Source organism: Anas platyrhynchos, chromosome 2, assembly GCF_047663525.1.
Source record: "Anas platyrhynchos isolate ZD024472 breed Pekin duck chromosome 2, IASCAAS_PekinDuck_T2T, whole genome shotgun sequence".
NCBI classification, from domain to species: domain Eukaryota; kingdom Metazoa; phylum Chordata; class Aves; order Anseriformes; family Anatidae; genus Anas; species Anas platyrhynchos.
In genome coordinates, this window is record NC_092588.1 from 24,855,912 (window position 1) to 24,877,362 (window position 21,451).

A 21,451-nucleotide genomic window follows, 5' to 3' on the forward strand; every position below is an offset into this window, starting at 1 on the left:
ATTTACTTATTTTAAAATATTCCCTTCATGAAGCGTTTACACAGAGGCTATCATTTCATTAAAGTGCCTGCTACCTTTGGCAGGAGGTGGGTTTTACAAGTATGAAGAGCCCTGTGAAAGGACAGTCTTTTCCAGAACTGCATCTCACTGAGGACTCCAAGTTTTCTGAAAGCTTTGCTGTTCCCTCACACTCTGTGAGCCTTTTCTTCACTGCCAGTATCATTCACAGACTTTCAAGGGAAAAATCGGGGTGATACCAGCCAAGTTATCTGCCCCAGGGGCACCATGAGCCCTTCCTGTTCCTGCCCATCTTCCCCTGGACCCTCTCCCCACCCCTGGCCATGGACCAGGACCCTATGTCAGCTCAGCCCGGGGCCATCAGCCCCTGCCCTGTTGTAACTGTGCCTTGCCCAGCCCTGCCTCCTGCTATCCTGCCTCCCCACTGGTTTTTAGAAGAGACCCTGTGGAAATCAGTTCAGCTTTAACCCTGCAGATACAACTCTGGATGTTCTTGTTATTCATAGGTATTTCTGATTCTCTTCTAGAAGGACAAACCAAAATCTTGGTACTATAAACCTGGTTTTGTCCTCCTTCTGGTTAAAAGATTTCTTTATTTGTCTATTGTGTATTTGTCACAATTAGTCTAAATTGTGTTTTGTGATAGGTAAAATCAGGTAACACACAAAGAAGACCTCAATTTAATGTGCAGTTATTAGGATGTTCAAAACAGGGTGGTGAATTATATGGATAATATACTGCAGCGTAAATCAAGGTTTCCTTGAGAATGCTTCTGCCCTGTATAAGCTTTCTCTTCATACTGGGTGCAAGAGGTCTGGGATAGCATGGATATGGAAAACACAAATAACACAGCTATCTCATTTTCCAACATTAGCACCTTTTGTGCTGTTCTGTCACGCTACTTCTGGAACAATATAAAATCTCAGACATTGGTTTTAAGTTAGTCTCTGTTTTAGGGCTTTAGATAACAGTCCTGGAGAACACGGTTTTGCATTCACCATTTGCAGAGGTTGTTTTATCCTCAGTTATCATATGTGGGATACTGAGCTCTGCCAACCGTATATCTGATTTTGTACTCCGACAGTCACTGAAAGCTTATTTCAAAATATATGTAGATGCTGGTTTTTGTTTGTTTTTGGTTTTGTTAACATGCACATGACTCTTCAGGACAGGAGAATTAAGTAGCAGCGCTACCAGATGCCCATTAAAACCGAAAAAGAATACAACCTTAACATTTGATTGGCAGACCCTCACTAACAGTATTATTTCCACTTAACTGCCTTCCAGTTCTGGTATATAATTTAAGAATATTCATATTATTTACTTACAATAATTTATAATTTAGACCTAATAAAAACCTTTGTGTTTCTATTATTGCATATGTTTTTGTCATCTTCCTTGCCATGGAGATTCAGACTATTCAGATTACAAAACAGCCATTGATAGCAGACAAAATAATGAATATAACATATAATCTTAGCATGCAATAGCTAAATAATAGCTGATAACAAATAATGAAAATAACAATACAATAAGTGATTAAGCCAGAATTTATGCAGAGCAAACTCACTTTTCTTGTCCAAATGTTTCTAATTTCTCCTTGATACTTTAGCAACTTTATTTTCCAACGACCATAATAAAAGTCTGGAATCGTACTGGGCTGCCATGGGGCTCTGCCCATGCTGTGAACTGCAGACAGCATTGCACGGTGCTGAGCTGGTCATCACTTTCTGGGACAAAGCAGTGGAGCGATGTAACAAGAAACCTCATCGACAGGGGAATGCCATGGGATTAAATGCTACCAAACTCTTTCTCACTCCCAGCTATTACCACTTCTGTCTGAAAATACAGAATGTAAAATGCTTTCCCCTCTGCACAGTCTCTCAGAGGATTGATAATTGCATTTGGTAATGTTTGTAACACAGACTAAGTGAGAATGGATGCCTTTCTGTGCCCTTCAGGAGTAAGTGCTTGGGCACTGGACTGCTTGCTAGCATCACCAATATGCATGACTGAGAGACACACTGGTTATTTATAGATGCAAGAAAGTGGAGTGTTCAGCTTGGAGGTAATTCACACACTTCAAAGCATGTTTCAGAACTAAATATTTAAATTCTATTTTCCCTAGAGAAAAAGAAAAGAAACTTGATAAATTTTCCCTGTGGAAATTTTGATTTTGCAGAAACTGCTTTTCTGTCAGAAAACATTTTATTGAAAAACCTCCTGAATTGCTCTGGGTGCTCACATGAAAGTAAGGAAAAGAATATGTATTTGCTTGTTTAAGTATTTCAAACAAATGGACATAAAGCTGTTGATTCTCTTTTCAAGAACAAAGCAAATCATTTTCAATGGTATTTCTTTGATTAAAAAGTTTGAAAAAAAAAGTCTTGTTCTCTATTTTTTTTCATAGAATATTATGTTTTCAACTTTAAATATGATAGTTTCTTTTAGAAAACAAACTGAGATCACTAACTATAAAAAAAAGTTCAGTGTTGTTCAGTGCAGCAATGTGGGAATGAGAAATTAACATGGGGATAGTTGACAAATTCTGTTATTGAGCTGTTTGCAATAGGGAAAACATATCGGGTTTCCTTTCACATAGGGTTAACACTGGATGAATGAATCCCCAGGACAAACTGTAGCTGATTGCACTTTATTGCAACATGTTTTAACTTTTGTCATCTGTTGATTTTTCCATTGACCAAGTGCAGTAATTTGGGCAAGTTTTTTCAGCTGTTTCACCTCCTTCACCAGAACACAAGTTTGTTAAAGTACCAAAAATAGTGGCTTTTCTCTGTGACAGTAAAAACCACATCTATTAACCTACAGGAACTAAATCACTCTTTCAAAAAAATGTGGTCAGATTTCAGTAACATGAAGAACCCCTGCCAAGGAAAATTCAATAGAAACATAATGAAAATATCTGATGCTAACAAATATGGACACTCTCACAGCACTACTTTATCTGTTCAGAGAGACAATGTAAGGCAACTGCCTGCCCTGGCTTTATCAATGATCTGATGAATGCCCTTGAACCAAGTACCTTGACCTCTCTCCACCTCTGTTTCCCCTTTTAATCTGACTTGTTAAAAGTAGGAAATTTTGTCTTTTGTGTTTGTATAGGATATTTTGCACAGACAAGTTCTGCTCACAGTCAGAGCTACGTGGTGAGACCAATATATGCATAATGGTTTCCACAGTTGCTCCACAGAGATATCAAAAGTTTACCTCCCCCTATTAAGAGATGCAGTCTGTGTGATGCAGGTGAACATTACGAATGCCTGTTGTCATTATTAAGATATTAATCTTTCTTTTGGGTGGGAAACCATGCAGAAGTGTATCAAGCCTGTGGGAGGTGCTCTGGGGTCTACAGGCATTAAGGCTTGTTGGAACAGTCTGTGTTATGGATTTGGTCCCAGTTTGAGTCTAACTTTGCCTTCTAATTCACCAGTCATGCATGGAGTTGGTCTAAAGCCAGGCTCTTGCATCTTGAAGTTCAAGGTTTGAAACCCTCTGGGGAAGGAGAGTGAGAGGAGATGTGGTTCACTGCTCTGCTCCGATTTGTTTTAATGGGATATCGAGTCATAGCTAGTCAGGCTGCTCATGAGGTTTCTTGTAATGCCCTGTTGGCTACTTAGTCTGTTCCTCGAGAGCAGCCTAAGAAAGAGGAATGGGTATCTGCCACCTCTCAGGAGTCAAGGCAAGGAAGAGTATGCAGGCAGTAGGCTTTGGTCTTCAGTGAGATGTGGGGCTGTTCAGTGCCACCCCGCAGGTGAGAACAGCACAGGCTGTGCAGGACATTTCTGCCACTCCATCTTACTTCAGCACCCTGGAAGAATGGAGCAATGCCAGGGGGGCTCACTGTATCCAAGTCTATCTGAACAAAGAGGTGATCACTGCCTTTCACCTTTACTACATCTTGCCTGCATGAGTCATCCTCCATTTAAGATATTAAAATCCATTTAAGCTTAATTGATAGCAGCAGCTTTGGTGAAGGGTTGATGACTGCTAGACATGACACCTCTCAGAGGAGACCAGTAGAGTATCAGGACTATTCACATATGGAGACTCTGGGCTTGGTTTAGGAGTGGTCATTTTGGGAGGTTCCTACCCTGCTGAGATCCACGTAGGAAATTTTTTCACAGCAGCAGCGTGTCAAACATTACAGACTGGAGAACAGCAGTGCAGCATATGCAGAAGGCATAAGTTGCTCCTGCTGTGGCCGTAGACTAGCAGAGTATGACTCAAGTCTTGCCAGTCTCGCAGACTCAAATTAAAGACTGGCTCCTTGAGCCCTCTGCCAATCCTATTTCCTGACACAGCACATGGAAAAAATACCTTCATGTTCTGTGGCTTGTTCATGATCTCAGCCTTTCTCCCATCTGAAATGGGTTTCTTGAATTCCTTTCTACAGCATATTACATTAGAATGGAATTTGTCAAATAAATTTATTTATTTATTTTTAATCAGATATACTATAAAGTAGATTTATACTCGCTTTTGAATTATGACTTTTTCAAACTTAAGTATATAAGAAATTACAACACTATTTATTAAAAGAAAACAAAAAAAAAGGAATTGATTTCAATGCTACTTAAATACTCTGAGTTCATCTGAAAAAGAAATAACAGAAATGTATAGGCAGAAAGCTTGGGTATCATTCTTTCAGTCCTGTAGCCCAGGCCATAGGCACAAGGTGACAGAAAAGTTACTAATGGGCTGTACAGTGAGGCAAGTCCTCTGCAGTGTTTTCAAGTGCCTGCTAGCACATATAAAAATTAGTCAGGCCAAATGAGATGGATTAGATTTACTGGATGTTGGGAGAGTCAGGGAACCCCTTGGGATTGCTCTCTGTGAGATACCCAGGGCTGAAAAGCCATTTGCACTTGTGCAGTTGCCCTGGAGTGGTAGCATACATGATAACTTGGTTTGCCAACTTGTTAATAGGCGATGCTTTGAGCTGCCCTCGATTCTTGCTTTCCCTTCAGTTTTGGTTACACTGATGTCTATGGGAAGTGTCACAGCTGACATTTGCAATTGCTGAGTGAACAAGCTGGGCAGAAATGGTAGCAAAATGGGAGCAGTGGGAGAACTATTTATCCTGACCCAACCTTACAAGAGCTTCCTTTGAGCTACTCAGGTGTACATGTACAGACACTAGATTATTTCATGGATCTCCTAGACAACATGGTCTGTTATCACTTACCCAGTTATTATTCCGAGGGCTGACTACCATTTATGAAATAAAACATAATTTATGGATGGGTAACCAGCACCTTCCAGGAAGCCGGTGTTGACTAACCTTCCAAGAGATGGAGACTGTGCCGTGGTACTTTGATAATTCACACTGTTAAATTTTATTTCATTTGTATTATCTATAACATCTAACTTGGTGTCAGCCCATTTTCTTTTAAATTAAGGGGGACTTTAAGGTCCTTTGGGATTCACCATCCAACCATCTCTCTATTGCAGCCATTTCTCAGTCTATGTTTTAATAAGTTAAAGAATCTGAATGAGTTGTCTTTATTTGTAAAGCATTTTCTCTAGCCTTCACATAAAGTTTATGACTTCTTTTTTTTTGTTTGTTTGTTTTGTTTTCAAACTCAAAATTTCCAAGTTAAAACTGAACCTGAACACATTGCCCCACCATTAATCTCTCCAGTGTGCTATCACCACTTTGGCCCACCCAGTTACAAAGCTGAAACTAGCTTCATCATCACAATGCATTTGAAGCTCATGTTGATTTTTTTGCCTTTTCCTTCCTTTGAATGTTATTCTGAACCTCTAGTTTCCAAGGTGTCGTCTCTCATATTGCAGATGTAACCTTCCTGCTCATTAGATGTATACATTTGTGGTAGGCTATAAAGCAGTGGATTCACATAAGTGAGCAGTCCAGATCAATCTTGTTGGGACTTACTGTCATCATCATATGAAACATAAGAAACGACTGCTTTGGAGCATCAGAATAGAGAAAAAACTTTATTGCATGTGTCTACATGTGATTGAAACACTAAAACACAAACACTTGTAAATATACCAGTACCACATTCTCTGTTGGCATTGTCTGGCTTTCCATGGAGTTGTAGATGTGGCCCCTAAGTTTGTGGAACACTGCAAAGACTAAATAAATAAAAATTTAAAGGAATTTCTGCCTAAAAGTGTACTCTCTTTTGTATGATTTTTATTGCATAGTTTATGCAAAAAAGGTAAGATTTTGTTGATTTTCATGGTATACATTTTTTCCCTCTTATTCCCCTCCCCAATTTGATCAAATTTACTGAAGTGACACGCGAGCATTTCCCCATTGTGACAGCCACAGTTGAGACATGCAAATCCAAGGAGTCGTTGCAGAGAAAGAGAAATGGAACATTACTTAAAAAATAAAAATAAAAATCCCAGACATCCCAGAAAGTAGTCAAATATTTATGCAAAATGAGTGTAGCTTTATACACTGGCACTGAACAACACAATGCTCTGTCTCACACAATACTGTCATTCATGTGCGTACATACTGCCACAGGCAAAAGTCCCACACAATGTATTTTTATACAAATGCTAGCATATTTCATTACAAGTTGTTTTTTTAATTCCCTTATGTAGGGAATTCTCTTGATAGAGACATGCTGTCTCCCCAGAGTTTCCTAAAAGGAAAAGTCACTACGTAAAATCTAGCAAAAATTATGGAGTAAAACATTATTTTCAGTTTACAAATTTCAGTTGTAAATAGCATTAGCAAAGAATATAGTTATAGCAATAACAAAGGAGATGGAAAGAATTTTTTTCTTCCCTTAAGAGAATTCAGGACACACTGCATTGTACTTTCTGTTCTCACAGCTATCATGTAAGCAATTAGAAATACAATGCAAAGTAATCACAATTGCTGGTATTAAATTTATGATACATAGCATGTTAGGACGTTGAAATTTGTTAGTGTAAATAAGACCTGGAGCAAAGCTGTGCAACTGAAGCACAGAGCGGAATGACCTGACAGAATGTAATCAAGAAGCAAATTCAACCTGTACTTCACAGGCTTTTACTAATTGAAGTGTGCTTGATATCATCCTGCATCAAAGGAATTTCTAAAGGCAAGTTTCCAAAGACTGAAGATTTGGAGGAGGCTAAGGAACAACAGATGAGATGATTCACTTCGGATATCTTGCGTGTAGTTGTGTCATACAAACAACAGCTGAACACAAATGACACACAAGAGCTGACTCCTGGACTGCAGCCTTTCTGTTAAACTGAAGCCCTGTACACACCTTTTGAGGGCAGTGGTAGTACTTGCTCCTTGCTCCAGCACTTGGATCCTTCCCTTTGATCAGCTTCACCTATGGATGAGGAAGGACTCCAGAATGTCAGAAAATGATGTGGCTCTCACTGTTGTACTCTCCCACCCTGGACTGACCCTTCACTTAGCATAGGTAAGAAACTGGAAATAAGGAAGCATCGCCTGTTTCTTTCCTGTACAAATAAACTGGTATTTTCCTGTGGGAAAGGAAAAAAAAATGTATATATATATATATATATAAAATAAAATAAAATAAAATAAAATAAAATAAAATAAAATAAAATAAAATAAAATAAAATAAAATAAATAAAACTAAACAAAATGAATCCTCTATGGAGGCATCTAGTGAGGACCCAGCTGTTTGTTCTTCTTTGAGATAGCAGAGACAATGAAATGATAAAATCTGCACACAAGACAGAGTGTGCATCATGAATGAATAAAACATTTTTTTAATTCCTCTGTGGGGGCTTTTCTGTGAAATCCAGGTGTCCTTTCCATTGAAACTCTCAGAAGGGGAAAAAATTATCCTATTCATTATCCCAGGCACACCATTTGCATAGAACACTCTTCGCACACCGGCTCCTGTCAAAATATCAGTCAGTCTCCAACTTCGGCTCTCTGGCCACCGTGCACAACTTGTGACACCTTGACACATGTCCCCTGCGCCCCCTGCACTCCAGCATGCCGAGCATCCTGTAGCCACGCTCCCCCTTCCCTTCTGCAGATGGCTGAGATTTGTCTTCCTTCCTCTGCCTGACAGGGCAGCCATCTCATCCTGCTTAAAACCCAAAAGTCTGTATGAAAACTTCACTCTCTGAATGGTTTATAGGTGATTTTTTTTTTGTCAGTTGTATTTTATTTTATTTATTTATTTATTATTATTATTATTATTATTTTTTGTGACATTTTTCCCAGTGGTTCACAGGTAGTGGCTTTCTGGGGAGCCAGTTTGTTTGGTTAAAGCACAGGGCTTCACGCAGATTTCAGTTTCATTATGAAGCACGGAGTAGGCGGTGTTTAAACAAGCCTGCTCCTGTAACTTCATTCCATTTAAATGCACTCCTCTGCTTTAATATCCTCTTAAATCATTTATGTGCACACCACTATTGAACATACCATGCTTTACATTCCACGTGTAGCAGACTACACAAGACAATTACAACAATGCCAGCTAATTAAAGCTACAGGGGAAAACTCTGACCCTGCTCAAGTCAAAGGGAGCTTTGCCTCTTACTTCAATAGACTTAGCGCTTCACCCCCAGGCCCTTTCTGTCCCCCTAAGTTTCCCGGGCTGTCTGTGCAAAGAGTCCTGGAGAATATCAGGTCTCAGAGAGCCAATTAGCCAGAGACAGCAGGACAACAAAGCTCCGATGCCCGGTGCCTTCAGAAAGCAGACCCAGGCTGGGCCAGGGCCATGGCTCCAGGCAGCAGCCTCCATGGGCCTAGGGGAAAGGCGGAGGAGCCTCCCTGCGTGGGCAAGGACACAGCCACGTGAGAGTAATTGAAGGCGAGGGGAAAGGGCCTGAAGCTGTGCTGTGAGGCAAGGATCAGCACTTGAAAGTCAAATGTTTCTCTAATTGCTGTTTAAAAGGCCTGCTCTTGACCAGCCCTGGTCAAGCCCAGCCTTCCCTGCTGGGTGGGCTCCCTCCAGTTGTGGCGAAGGGCAGCATGTGGTGGTGCAGCCGCTGGCAAGGTCCAGATGTCCCGTGCATGCAGAGCATGCATGACCTTTTGCTTTTATTTCCTACTTTCCCAGGGGTCAATCAGCACGGGATGGAGGGTAGGTGGCTTCCTGGAGGAGTTACTCCCTATCAGTAGTCGCTCTGGATCCCAGAGGGTCCCTCGGCTTCTCCCATGATATTTGAACAGATGTGCACTTCCCACGTAGCAGGAAACGGGGTCCCAGGCAGGGCTGGAGCTGTGGGCTGACTCATCTCCATCTCTGCCTGCCAGGAAAGAGATGCAACGTGAGCTCTCTAATCATCAACACCACCGTCCCACGGTCTGTGAAGTTTTAAAACGTGACTTGAAGAGATAGGTGCTCATACATGTATGTTCAAAACGTCCAAGGTGGCTGCTTCTCAGAGGACTGTGGCATTGTCTGAGCAACTCAGAGGCAATACTTGTCCCAAGTGTAAAATTAGTTTTTGAAGAATGCAAGCCCATTCGTGATCTGAAATATTGAATGAAGACCAGGATTTTCCTTGACACATTCTGTTTCAATGGAAAACAGATCTTGGCATGATCTTGCCTTAATATGGGATATTGCATTACAGATCATGGAGACGCTGACAAAATGGAAGGATCATAAAATAATTGCAAGCTGTTGAAAGGTGCTTTCTGGGTGAACGTATTCATGCTAACAGAATAGTGCACTGGGACTACTGTGCTTGGACCAGGGCAACAGTTAGCGTGAAAATGAACTTAGAGAAGAAAAATGACCCTTGAGTTTGGTATTGGATCAAGGCTCTTTGGAGGTTTTTGAAATTCTTAAGTTTTATGAAAACCTGAATCAGACATTGTTCACCTTCTAAACCACAATGTCATTGCCTGAAGGCTCCTTGGTGCCTGAATTTCCTTGCCATTTTCATATTCACTTCTCGCTGTGGGAATTGAACGTGCACAAACAGTGTTCATTTGGGGGTTCTTGCATTACAAAAGGTCAGGTCCAATTTTATAATTCTATGTATTCATCTTTACAAAGAAGAGTTTTGTTCAGTCTGGACACAGCAAGATAATGAAAGCTCTTTAAACTGGTTAAAGGCAGACACTGCTTCATTTATCCAGTCAATTTTGTTGTTTTTCGAAGAATAGTAAAGCACTGCCTTTGAAAAATCTTTGCTGAATTGCCTTGAGGAAACTTAGAGAAATCAAAATCAATGTACTTGTGAATACTTAAAAGAGCTGCCCATGCCATGATGGCACGTACTGTTTTTTGTCTTCCTACTGCAATTGTCGAAGCAGGTGGCATAGAAAAGGAGCTCCACTGTATTGAACATCATTTGGGGTTTTTATTGAAATGCTTTAGCACCACAGGGATATGTTAGTCAGAAAGAAGTTCAGATTCAGAAAAATAAAGTTATCAAAATTCATGACCATGAGCTTATCTATCCCTGACAGTGTTATTGATGAAATGCCAGAGCATGTATGGAACACTGGATAAACCAGAAAGAAATAACTGTATACTAAGCCGTATCTTGTGTGGAACTGTGTAATGATCACCTTATGAGTATGGAGCAAATCACGAGATTACTTAAGCATACTTTGATTTAGTTTCCTTTCTAGTAATTCAGTAATTAGTAAAAAAAAGAATCACATTTATTTTATTTTATTTTATTTTATTTTATTTTATTTTATTTTATTTTATTATTTTATTTATTTTATTTTATTTTATTTTTAATGGTGATCTATTTTGGAACACAGTAACCATCTATGAAGAATAAGAAATAGTTTTAATTCTAGACAAGCACAACTGGGACACCATCAGGAGACTATAATAGATGGTCAGAAGTTTCTTCCAGGTATTCCACCACCTTCATTACTGGTTTACACAGGGAATAAGGTTTTATAAAAGGGATTTTAGGTGCAGGCTGATGAAGAGACTTTTAGCCCATAGGTGAGAATATGTCACTGTTTTCCCTTTCAAAGTCATTGCTTAGCTCTTGATATTCTTGGGCATCTGAGGTGTAAAGCTCAATGAACTTGTAGTCATCATCATTAGCAATGGGTTCAGCTGAGTGTAATTGCAGGCAGAAGCCATTAGACCAGACTCAGTGACCTTCCACAAAGTATCAGGGCCATGCAATATACTTCATGGAACTGTCTTTTATAGTAACAAAAAATGATGCACTATATTGCATGATTTCCTGCAAATCATAATTTCTTCCAAGGAAGTGCTCTACTTCATGGGTAGAACAAGGCATCAAGAGACACTACTTTCCACATGTCCAGGGGCCTGCTGGGAATGGGCTTGCTCAGTTTCTTCAGAATTGCTGGACAACTGCAATCAACAAGACCACAACATTCATTGTAAATGTAGGCCATATTTTAGAGCAGCTCCAGTGGAGTGAAGTTTGGAGGTGTTCACAGATTCAGCATGATATCCCCTTCTCAAAAATAGAGATATGGATTTGGTGGGTAGACCACTCAGTGGATAAGGAATTGGATTGAAGGTCACACACAGAGAGTGGTGGTTAATGGCTCTATGTCCAGGTGGAGGCTAGTGACAAGCAGTGTCACCCAGAGGTCTCTCCTGGGACCGATACTGTTTAATATCTTTATCAATGACATAGACAATTGGGATTGAGTGCACCCTCAGTAGATTTATAGATGACACCGGGCTCAGTGGTGTAGTTGATAAAGCAGAAGTAAGAGATGCCATTCAAAGGGACTTGGAAAAGCTTGAGAATTGGGCCCATATGAGCCTAATGAGGTTCAACAAGTCAGAGTGCAGGGTGCTGCACCTGGGCCAGGGCAATCCCAGACATGAATACAGACTGGGAGAAGAATTCATTGAGAGCAGCCCTGTGGAGAAGTACTTGGGGATTCTGGTGGATGAAAAGCTTGACGTGAGTCAGCAGTGCATGCTTGCAGCCCAGAAGGCCAACTGCATCCTGGGCTGCATCAACAGAAAAGTGGCCAGCAGGTAGAGGGAGGTGATTGTCCCCTTCTGCTCTACACCTGTGAAGCCCCACCTAGAGTGCTGCGTCCAGGTCTGGAGCCCCCACAACAAGAAGGATGTGGAGCTGTTAGAGTGAGTCCAGAGGAGGGCTACAAGGATGCTCAGAGGGCTGGAGCACCTCTCCTATAAAGAAAGGCTGATAGAGTTGGGGTTGTTCAGCCTGGAGAAAAGAAGGCTCTGGGGTGACCTTATTGTAGCTTTTCAATATTTAAAGGGGGCTTGTAAAAAATATGGAGAGTGACTCTTTTTTCAGTCAAATAATGACAGAACAAGGAGAAATGGTTTTAAATTAATAGAGGGGAGATTTAGATTATAGGTTAGGAAGAAATTCTTCACTCAGAGGGTGGTGAGGCACTGGCACAGGTTGCCCAAAGAGGTTATGGATGCCCCATCCCTGGAGATGGTCAAGACCGGGTTGGATGAGGCCCTGGCCAACCTGATCTAGTAGGTGGCATCCCTGCCTATGGCAGTGGGGTTGGAACTGGGTGATGGTCCTTTCCAACCCAAATCATTCTATGATTCCACAGCCATTGGGAAGAAGACCTTTCAATGAAATGCTTGTGCTGGCAGAGTGACCTTCCTAAAGCCTCTCTTTCTGGGATATATTCATGTTCAGGGTTTTATTTAAAATTTTATTTTTTTTTTAATTTAATTTTGGCCAGGAAAAAATGAAATATGGCATTTTATATAACAAGTAAAAAAAAAAAAAAAAAAAAAAAAACTCCTGAAAAATGGAGTTGCTCTCCATGCTGTGAGCAGCATCCTTTCTATTGTCAGTAGTGTGGCTGGCAGTTCCAACCTGAAGTTGTTCAGTGATTATCTATCACATGGCAAACAACTGGAAGTGGGTACAAGGAGGTGTCACAGCTTAACCAGAAAGAGGACAGCTGCACAGACCATGCTAAAAAGGTACCCATTAAGTGCCTGCTATGCATCTGTGATTCCCCAAGGTAAGAGGGTTCACTGTTCATATCCTGTGATTGCTGTGTCACCACTTTCCATATGTAATGCCACTACTATCAGTTGTGTTCTACCCTTCTAAAAGTCACCTTCAAAATAGGAGTTAATATACCCTACTCCTTTTATTAAGCCAAAAAGGAATTTACTTGTTGTATAAAATGCCATATTTCTCTCTTCCTTAAATGTTGTGAAGTATTGATCTTTTAAATTTAAACATGTTCATACTTCCTCCTTTGTTCCAAAGTGAGTAGGGAAATCACTGTTTCAAGGCTGTAAAGCCTTAAAATATGTGACTATATTTTGTCCCTGTAAGACTACATTTATACCAACATGTGTTTTCCCAGCAAGGAATGAGAGCAGCATCTCATATTGCATAACCTGTGGTTGTTTTTTCTATTTAATGGCTGAAATATAACAGATAGAGACATGTCATTGGAAATGTAAAATAATCTTTCCTTATTCGTGTGTTTTACACTTTTCTGATGAACATCACCCAAACCCTAGTCTCCTTGACTGCTGAAAGGGCTGATATGTACCATTGGCTAAGGATGGTTGTGATGCCCAGACACCCAGCTCCCAACGACTTGTCCTTCCCACTCTTTCTAGGTATTATAATGAAGTGCTCTGGAGTAATCTAAATTATGTAAATACTCTCTCCTATCAACTATGCTTCTCATATATTCCCTTAGAGAAAGATTAAAACAGTGTAGGAAGTGTGCTTGATATTCACTTTAAAATGCTATACACTTAAAATCTACTTTTTCATGGCTTTTCTACTGGAATGAATTAGGCAAAGCAGAATTAACCTTGTCAGTCACCAAGTCAGCTTCCATGACACAGAGTGCTGTAACTAAGAATACAGAAATAACAAGAGATCCCCAATGCAGTCACCCTCCACTGATTCCTGCATAGAGTATGTAAAGTGCTTTGGGGTACTCTGAGAAGATAGACCCAATATAAATGTAAAGTAACAGTTAGCAAAGAAAAGCCTTTTTGCCTACAAGTCAAGGGCAAGGGAAAGTGTTCTCAGGCAAACAAAAGGCTTTATGCCTCAAAGCATGGATGCTGTACATAAGAGGCACTGAGCTGCTAACTGCAGCCCAAGCAGGAGTTTAGGGGAAGGAAGCAGTGTGCTTTAGGATGAGGGAGAGGAAAAGCAGGTGACTGTGAGAAAGGAGTGAATTGGAAGGGAGAGAGCACACACAGAGAGGTGCAATGTGTGAGTTCATGTGGTGGGAAAACAGCATGAACCCTAGTGAAGGGTTGCCAGATCTTCTTGTTCTGGCTAGTTTAGTCTGGTAAGGGCAGACATTAAATGGGAGCAAGGCAACCATGTGCTTCTGCAAATCTCATTGTGACCTTTCAGTTGATGTACAGCCCTAGGAAAGTCCTCTGGGCTAGAAAAGGAATCACAGAATGGTTTGGGTTGGAAGGGACCTTAAAGCCCACCCGGTTCCAGACCCTGCCATGGGCAGGGACACTTCCCACCAGACCAGGTTGCCCAAAGCCCCATCCAGCCTGGCCTTGAGCACCTCCAGAGTTGATGAACTTCTTCCTAACATTTAATTGAAATCTACTTTTTTTTTTTTTTTTTTCTTTTTGGTTTAAAGCCATTCTTCCTTGTCCTATCCCTGTACCACCTGACAAAGAGTCCCTCCCCAGCTTTCCTGCAGCCCTCTTTAGGCACTGGAAGGCTTCTGTAAGGTCAGCCTGGAGCCTTCTCTTCTCCAGGCTGAACAACCCCGGCTCCTTCAGCCTGTCTTCCTAGGATAGGTGCTACAGCCCTCTGAGCATCCCTGTGGCCCTCCTCTGGACTTATTTTATCAGGCCCATGTCATTTTTGTGTTGGGGGCCTCAGTGCTGAACGCAGAATCATTCTAACATTACATGTACCTTATCCCACTCTCTCTTGCCATTCTTAAAGTCATGACAATTTTCCTCCCCAAAAGCCCCAGCATCCTTCCAATGGACTGTTCCCATGCAGAGGGCAGGGAAAAACACTTGAGCAGCTTCTGCCAATGCTCTTGGAGCAGGGGCAGGAGGGAGAGAGGAGTGACTTCTCAGACTGAGGAAATCAGAAAAAAAAAAGAGGAGTAAGAAGGGGAAGCATCAAGTATGAACTGCTGAACAAAACTGTTAGACATGGGTATGGCACAGAGCACAAGGGACGCTGTGTTAGAGACACCTGAGCAACCTGGTCCAAGCTGCTGTTGGAACTGTCTGCACAGATAGCAGCTGAGATCCCAAACCAGAAATGTCATGCAATCGTTGGCTTGGGCACACAGACATGATGTCAGGCTCATCATCTTATCTGGCACTTGTTCAGGAGCTTCTGCAACACACCCTTCTGCACAGTGTGGACAGGACCATGGCCCACTGGTTACCAGTAGCTCTACCAGTGCACTTCAGGGATACATTGTCTTTAGAAAGACAACTCTGTTCCTCACCAGTCAGGCTGTTCCCAAAACAAATTGCTAAAAATTATTCCTGCAGCATACCTAAGAGAGAACAGACAGATTCTCTGAAACAACAACTGAGGCTTCTGCAATTTTTAATAGCAACGATCTCCAAAACTGTAGAGTGTTTAATATTATCAAACCTTCTTTTCCATCCATCCCAGACAGTGTTTCCTGTTGATTGTCTTCCTGCTTTGTAACTCTAAAAATATTTTGCCCCTTAAGTTCTGCAAAATTCATTGACTCTCATCACCTAGTATAGAAGTCTGTTGTGACAAGATGCCCCCCAAATAGGAGATCAAGTGGGATGCTATATCCATTAAGTTATCATTAGTAACTAACCATTTCAGTTTTGAGGTGGTGTTTCCTTGCCACATCTGGTTAATGGAAGAAGGAAGTCCAGAGCACAGTGAATGGGAGCTATGGGGGCAATATCCTTTTTTTAGGAGCTTTAATTTGCGAGCACTTTGGCTCAACTCAAACGAACATCTAATTGTTAGTGCACATAGCTGACTGGCATAAACAAGTTTCTTCAGTCAGACAGAGAGTTCAACAAGGCTCCAGGTATAATTGCTTCCAAAGAAAGATGACCATAAGATCTGTCCTGTAAAATTTACAAATTAAGTAGATAACACCTTCTGTATCAGAAACAAGTTTCTCCCCACTAAGACTGGAGCACATGATGAATCCTAATGTTTCTAGCAAGCTCGTCTTAATTCCGTCTTTATAATAATGACTAGAGCAATGAAAAACTCCTTTGTGTGGCAGGAAAGGAGACAAACTTAAGCAAAGTAAAAGCTTTGAGAAGAACATGTCATTTCAAAAGGGCTTGCCTTCCTGAGCTTTAACAGAATAGCCTCATTTTCATGAGATAATGTTGCCAAATAAGAAGAAAAACGTATCTCAAAATACTCTTTGTTCTGTGAATGCCTGTTTGTACAACAGCAGCAGCATTGTTATTCTGTGTCATCCCTTGTTGACAAGCCTGTTTGAGTTCCAATAATGGAAAACTATCATGTTGATTTGCTTCAGATTAACCTCATCTTCTTGTCATACTACAGGTATTTTCTATTACAAGTAACAAATATATGGTGATAGGTAAATGATTTTGATAAAGTCTGACAAACATTTTAAAACAGCTGCATAGCTGCTTATTTTACTTTGGAAAAAACCAATAGCATCAGAAAGATTACATCTGTCAGATGTCTTTGGTAATTTTATCATTAGGTGTTGTCATGACTTTCTACATCTGCCTATAAGAAACAAATGCTTATTTCTGTGTTAAAAGTATTATTTTGAATAACTTAGAATTCTCTCTAAACCAACCCACAAAAAGAGCTGAAAATAGTTAAATTACCAGCAAAACTAATGTTAAGGACTGTAAATTATTGCTCCAACCAGTTCTGATCCATTAGATTCAGACTATAATGGATTTGTATCCCAGGCACAGAGCTGCTGATTGCTCCATTTATATTTTTCCCTTTAAATGTAGGATTTGGGAAAAGTGAATTATCCTGATCTTATAATGGCAATATTAGTGTCATGATGCAGAAAGTATCAAAGCGTAGAGGGATATACAGTTACTCTGTACAGAGAATGGTGTTTATTTTATTGTTAGCAATTACCAGATGTGAATCAAAGTCAGCATGATTTCTGGGCATAACAAAACTTACCACTTCAGTCTCTTCCAACACACCAGTAACTTTTGCAATTGAAACTTCAGAATTCTATTTCAGAATGTAAGCTACAGAGCTTACTTAAAATATATAGATGTTAAAGCCAGTATTTAATTACACATAGACACTGTGGTCTGCACAGTAACTGCCTGTTTATCACAGAATGGCTCGGGTTGGAAGGGACCTCAAAGATCACCCACTTCCACCCCCCTGCCATGGGTACCTCCTACCAGACCAGGTTGCCCAAAGCCCCATCCAGCCTGGCGTCAAGCACCTCCAGGGATGGGACATCCACAGCTTCTCTGGGCAACCTATTCCAGTGCCTCACCACCCTCTGAGTGAAGAATTTCTTCCTAATCTCTAATCTAAATCTCCCTTCTTTTAGTTTAAAAACTAAAATGTTTAAAGACATTCCCCCTTGTCCTGTTATTATCTGATTGAGCAGAATCACTTTCCATTTTTTTTATAAGTTCCCTTTAAGTACTGAAAGGCTTGGCAACTACATTAGCCAATTCCTTCAGGACTCTGGGATTCATGTCATTAGGTCTCATAGACTTGTACCTGTTTAGATCATCAGGTGGTTTAACACCTGCTCTTACAGTGGGTGGGACTTTGCTCCCCCAGCCTCCATCTATGGGTTCAGGGAAATTAAAAGCTTGGGAAACCTGACTGTCAGTGAAGCCTGAGGCAAAGAAGTCATTGCATACCTCAGCCTTCTGCATGTCTGTCTGTCTGTCATTACCAGTTCAAAAGTCATACAGAGCCGTAGTCGGCAGGATTCGAACCTGCGCGGGGACACCCCAATGGATTTCTAGTCCATCGCCTTAACCACTCGGCCACGACTACGTACTGTTTGGCCATAACTACACAAATAGAATACAAAAACACCCGTGGCAAATATACAAAAATACTTGTGTTAAATGCTGCCAACACAGGGCTGCAACTTCAAGTTATTTTCTGCTTTTTTTTTTTTTTTTGTCTAAAAAAAAATATATTTTAAATTCCTTTTCTTTATCAAAGGATGCAGAATACTTGAGTGGTAACAACCTCTTGTGCTTTCAGCCCTTTGAACTGCAGTATGTTGCAAAATATTGCACTGTTTGTCTTTACTGGAGTCAGATCACTGAGGAGAACCAAAACAGGGCTATGTGGGAGAGGACAGGAGAGGAGAGGAGAGGTCACTTGAACCTCAGCAGAAGGGAAGTATACTTGGTCTCTATCTTCTCCATAAATATATTCATCTAGAAGTCCCAAATGACCATGACTGTTCAGTTCATTTTTTTAAAACTTTTGTCAGAGACCCATTACAGTCCTCAGTAGCTAAGAATCAGACTCCTCCTATTGTTACTGCTGTGTCTGCAAGCTTAGGGCACTGGACCAAGCTCACACCTTCACCTCATGAGTGTTCTGTCATACATCCACACTCCCATTCTGCCTTGCAGTGTGTTTGTCTCACCTGTGGGAAGCACTTGGAACCAAAGGAGGGTTTCCATTGTCACTTCCCAGGAATATTTAGTGCATTTTTAGTGGCATTATCTGACATTCCAGGCATAAACGTAAGGTCAGATCTGTTCCTAGGGCCCTGTTGGCATCTATAACTACCCAAGTTGTACTCTAACCACATGTGACACCCACTGAGTGAATTCATTGTAGCAATCACTTTGAACATATCTCAAGCATTTCATCATGATATTTTGCTGCTTGCAATGCCAGAGAGAGAACAACAGTATGAAATAAAATCCACAGAACTTCTCCTCTTATGAAATAGACATGGAAGAGCAGAAAACAGACTGAATTTCTCCAGGGTAATTTTATGTAAAAGAAAGACCAGCAACATCCTTTAAGGCCTGAAATGTCAAGCTTGTAAAAATAGTATTCTTGGGAGTTGTATTTGATCATTTGTTAAATACTGTGATATAAAATGTAGAAATCCATGTGTAATGCTTCAAATCCCTAATCTGGTTTAAAAGGTCAGTTGAAGCCTAAAAGGACTTGACATTTTCCCTTTAAAAATCTGACTTTTTGACTCAGAGCTAACAACATTTGAGCCTGAATGACCTGAAGGATAAATACAAAAGCTGATTTCAATTGAACTATTTAGAAAGCAGGGGATCTTCTAATTTGTAAGATAGCATTCAGGGAGGTTTTTCCATTAAGAACTCAATCGACTGAAAAATGATTTCCTTGGGTATTCCACAATCTTTCAATGCTTGTGTAAATTTTACACAGGAGGGGGCAGTGAGTGAGGCTGAAGATGTATAACAATGCCAGAAGAGCAGAAAGCCCTTTTTGAAACAGAGGTAACTGGTATTTGCCTTAATATGTAACCTTTTTACCTCCTTCACTGTCTTGGAAGACCATGTCAGCTTCAAAATCTTGTGTTCAATGCAATTGAGGGTTGCTGGCCAGTACTAATATCTTTCCAGTCATGGTGGTAGCCCCTTCCAGCAGCACCCTTTTCCATACCTCAGTCATCACTTGGCTTGGAGTGTGCACAGCCTGGAAATTTGGTGGCTGCTCTTCTGGAGGTTTGTACTAACCATTGGCCAAGCTATATGAGTGTGCTGTATGGGTAGGCATCTTTGCAGAGCCTCAGGAACTCTGCCCACACAGCTGCTGAACCTCCTCCTGGTTTGCTTCTCACCATCCCATCCAAAGCAATGATGGTGAAACTGGGGACACCTCATGGTGGGTGAGCCTCGCCCCTTAGGCCTCTCATGGTCATTGGAGTTGGGTCTACTATGCATATGTATGGAAGAGGCCCAGGAGCTTGTGCCCAAGGTGTCCCTGGGGCAGGGGTGGGAGATAGACTCATCATTCCTCCAGCCCTTACTCCTCCTGTATGTGGATCCACCACCAGCTCCAGCCATTGGGTAAACAATGGGGCTGGGAACCACTACCAGGAGGCCTGGAGCCTCCATCATGACATCGCAACATCTCACAAAGCCCTACAGAAACTCCGCTTCAGTTGGGTGTCAGTGCTGGACCCTGTTCCCCTTACCAATCACCACATGGGCCCCTTGATGCGGTGAGCAAGACTTACCCACACTCATAGACCGAGTATTTGCATCCCCACTGGCTGGAACAGAAATGCCGTCATTTTAACAGAGCATTGCCCTGCTATCGATGTCTCCCGGCTTCCCCCGGTGTTTACTTTTGATAAATGCCTCAGCTTCGGCTCACATCCACCCAGCAGCTGGGGACTATTATACCGTGACAACCTTCTATTCCATTGTCACAGTGTCAGATGCCTGAAAAGGATAATAGGTAGATATTTCTGCTCTTTGGATGTTAAGAAATAAATGGCATTCCCATTCCTTATTTAGTTACTTCTTAATTTTAATGAATAGCTGTAGTGATAATTACCAGATTCCTATATTGATAAAAACTGGCACATTCTGCATGTTAATAATAGCACAAATTTGATATTTATGAACTGCTGTTCTTTTGCAAATATAGACATTTGGTAATCATCATTATGATGATAAAATTCATTAAAATTTGAGAAACAACCTATTATCCCTTCTGCCCATTATCTTTTAATTAAGTAACACAGAGAGATTTTAGAAGACTTTCCTAGTCATAATGCAGAGTATTGTTTCTGTAATGGAGTCTCTATATATCAAAATACTTCCATTTCAGTTTTGATAGACAATATAAAAGACTGATGGAAGATTGACAGTAGATTAATTCCAAAATACACTTCAGCCTTCAAAAAAAAAAAAAAAAAATAAAAAGCCAAACTTGATTCAGCAAGCACTTGCATCTTGTTTAGGTGTAGACTGGAGTTTGGATATAGAGTGGAAGCTGTATTAAGTTAGAGACTATATTAGGATTTGCTAGTCTGCAAGAGGAGAAAACTTTCATGGCAAGTTATTCTTCAGAAATTTCTAGCAGTATGAATGCTGGAAAACTTGTGAGGTCTGTTCCTCGCATGAAAAGTTCAGTTGTATCTAAAATGATAAGTTAGACCCTCTTTGAATTCGTATTTGGCTAAGAATCAAAAATGCATGGGGAGGGGTTAGATTCAGGCACATTCAAACAGTTCAGCCATTTGAAGAGGTTCAATCAGAGTTTTCAGTACTTGTTTAATCCTGGTTTGCATTATAATTTTAAATTTTAAGATGTGTTTTGAGTGCAATAAAGACATAAGCAGTATTAAAGTTAGTTTTACTTTAGATCTCTTAGATATTCATCTTCAGATAGAAGTTTCCTTAAGTAACATGAGTGTTTTGCTGTTATGACCATAATCTTTAGGACTCTATCCACTTTAAGCACATATTATTTGATTATATACTAAATTTAAATCTGATCTTGTCTACTTAAACCTGATGTAGTTTCATTTTCATTGCATTTATTTACCTGATTTAAC

General features: G+C 40.6%; 1 non-coding gene across 1 annotated transcript; it reads right to left on the reverse strand.

The window, feature by feature from the left end:
- Positions 1 to 17,843: 17,843 nt before the first annotated feature.
- Positions 17,844 to 17,925, reverse strand: TRNAS-AGA (transfer RNA serine (anticodon AGA)). Its single transcript has one exon. It is a non-coding gene; the product is annotated as a tRNA-Ser (tRNA).
- Positions 17,926 to 21,451: the final 3,526 nt, after the last annotated feature.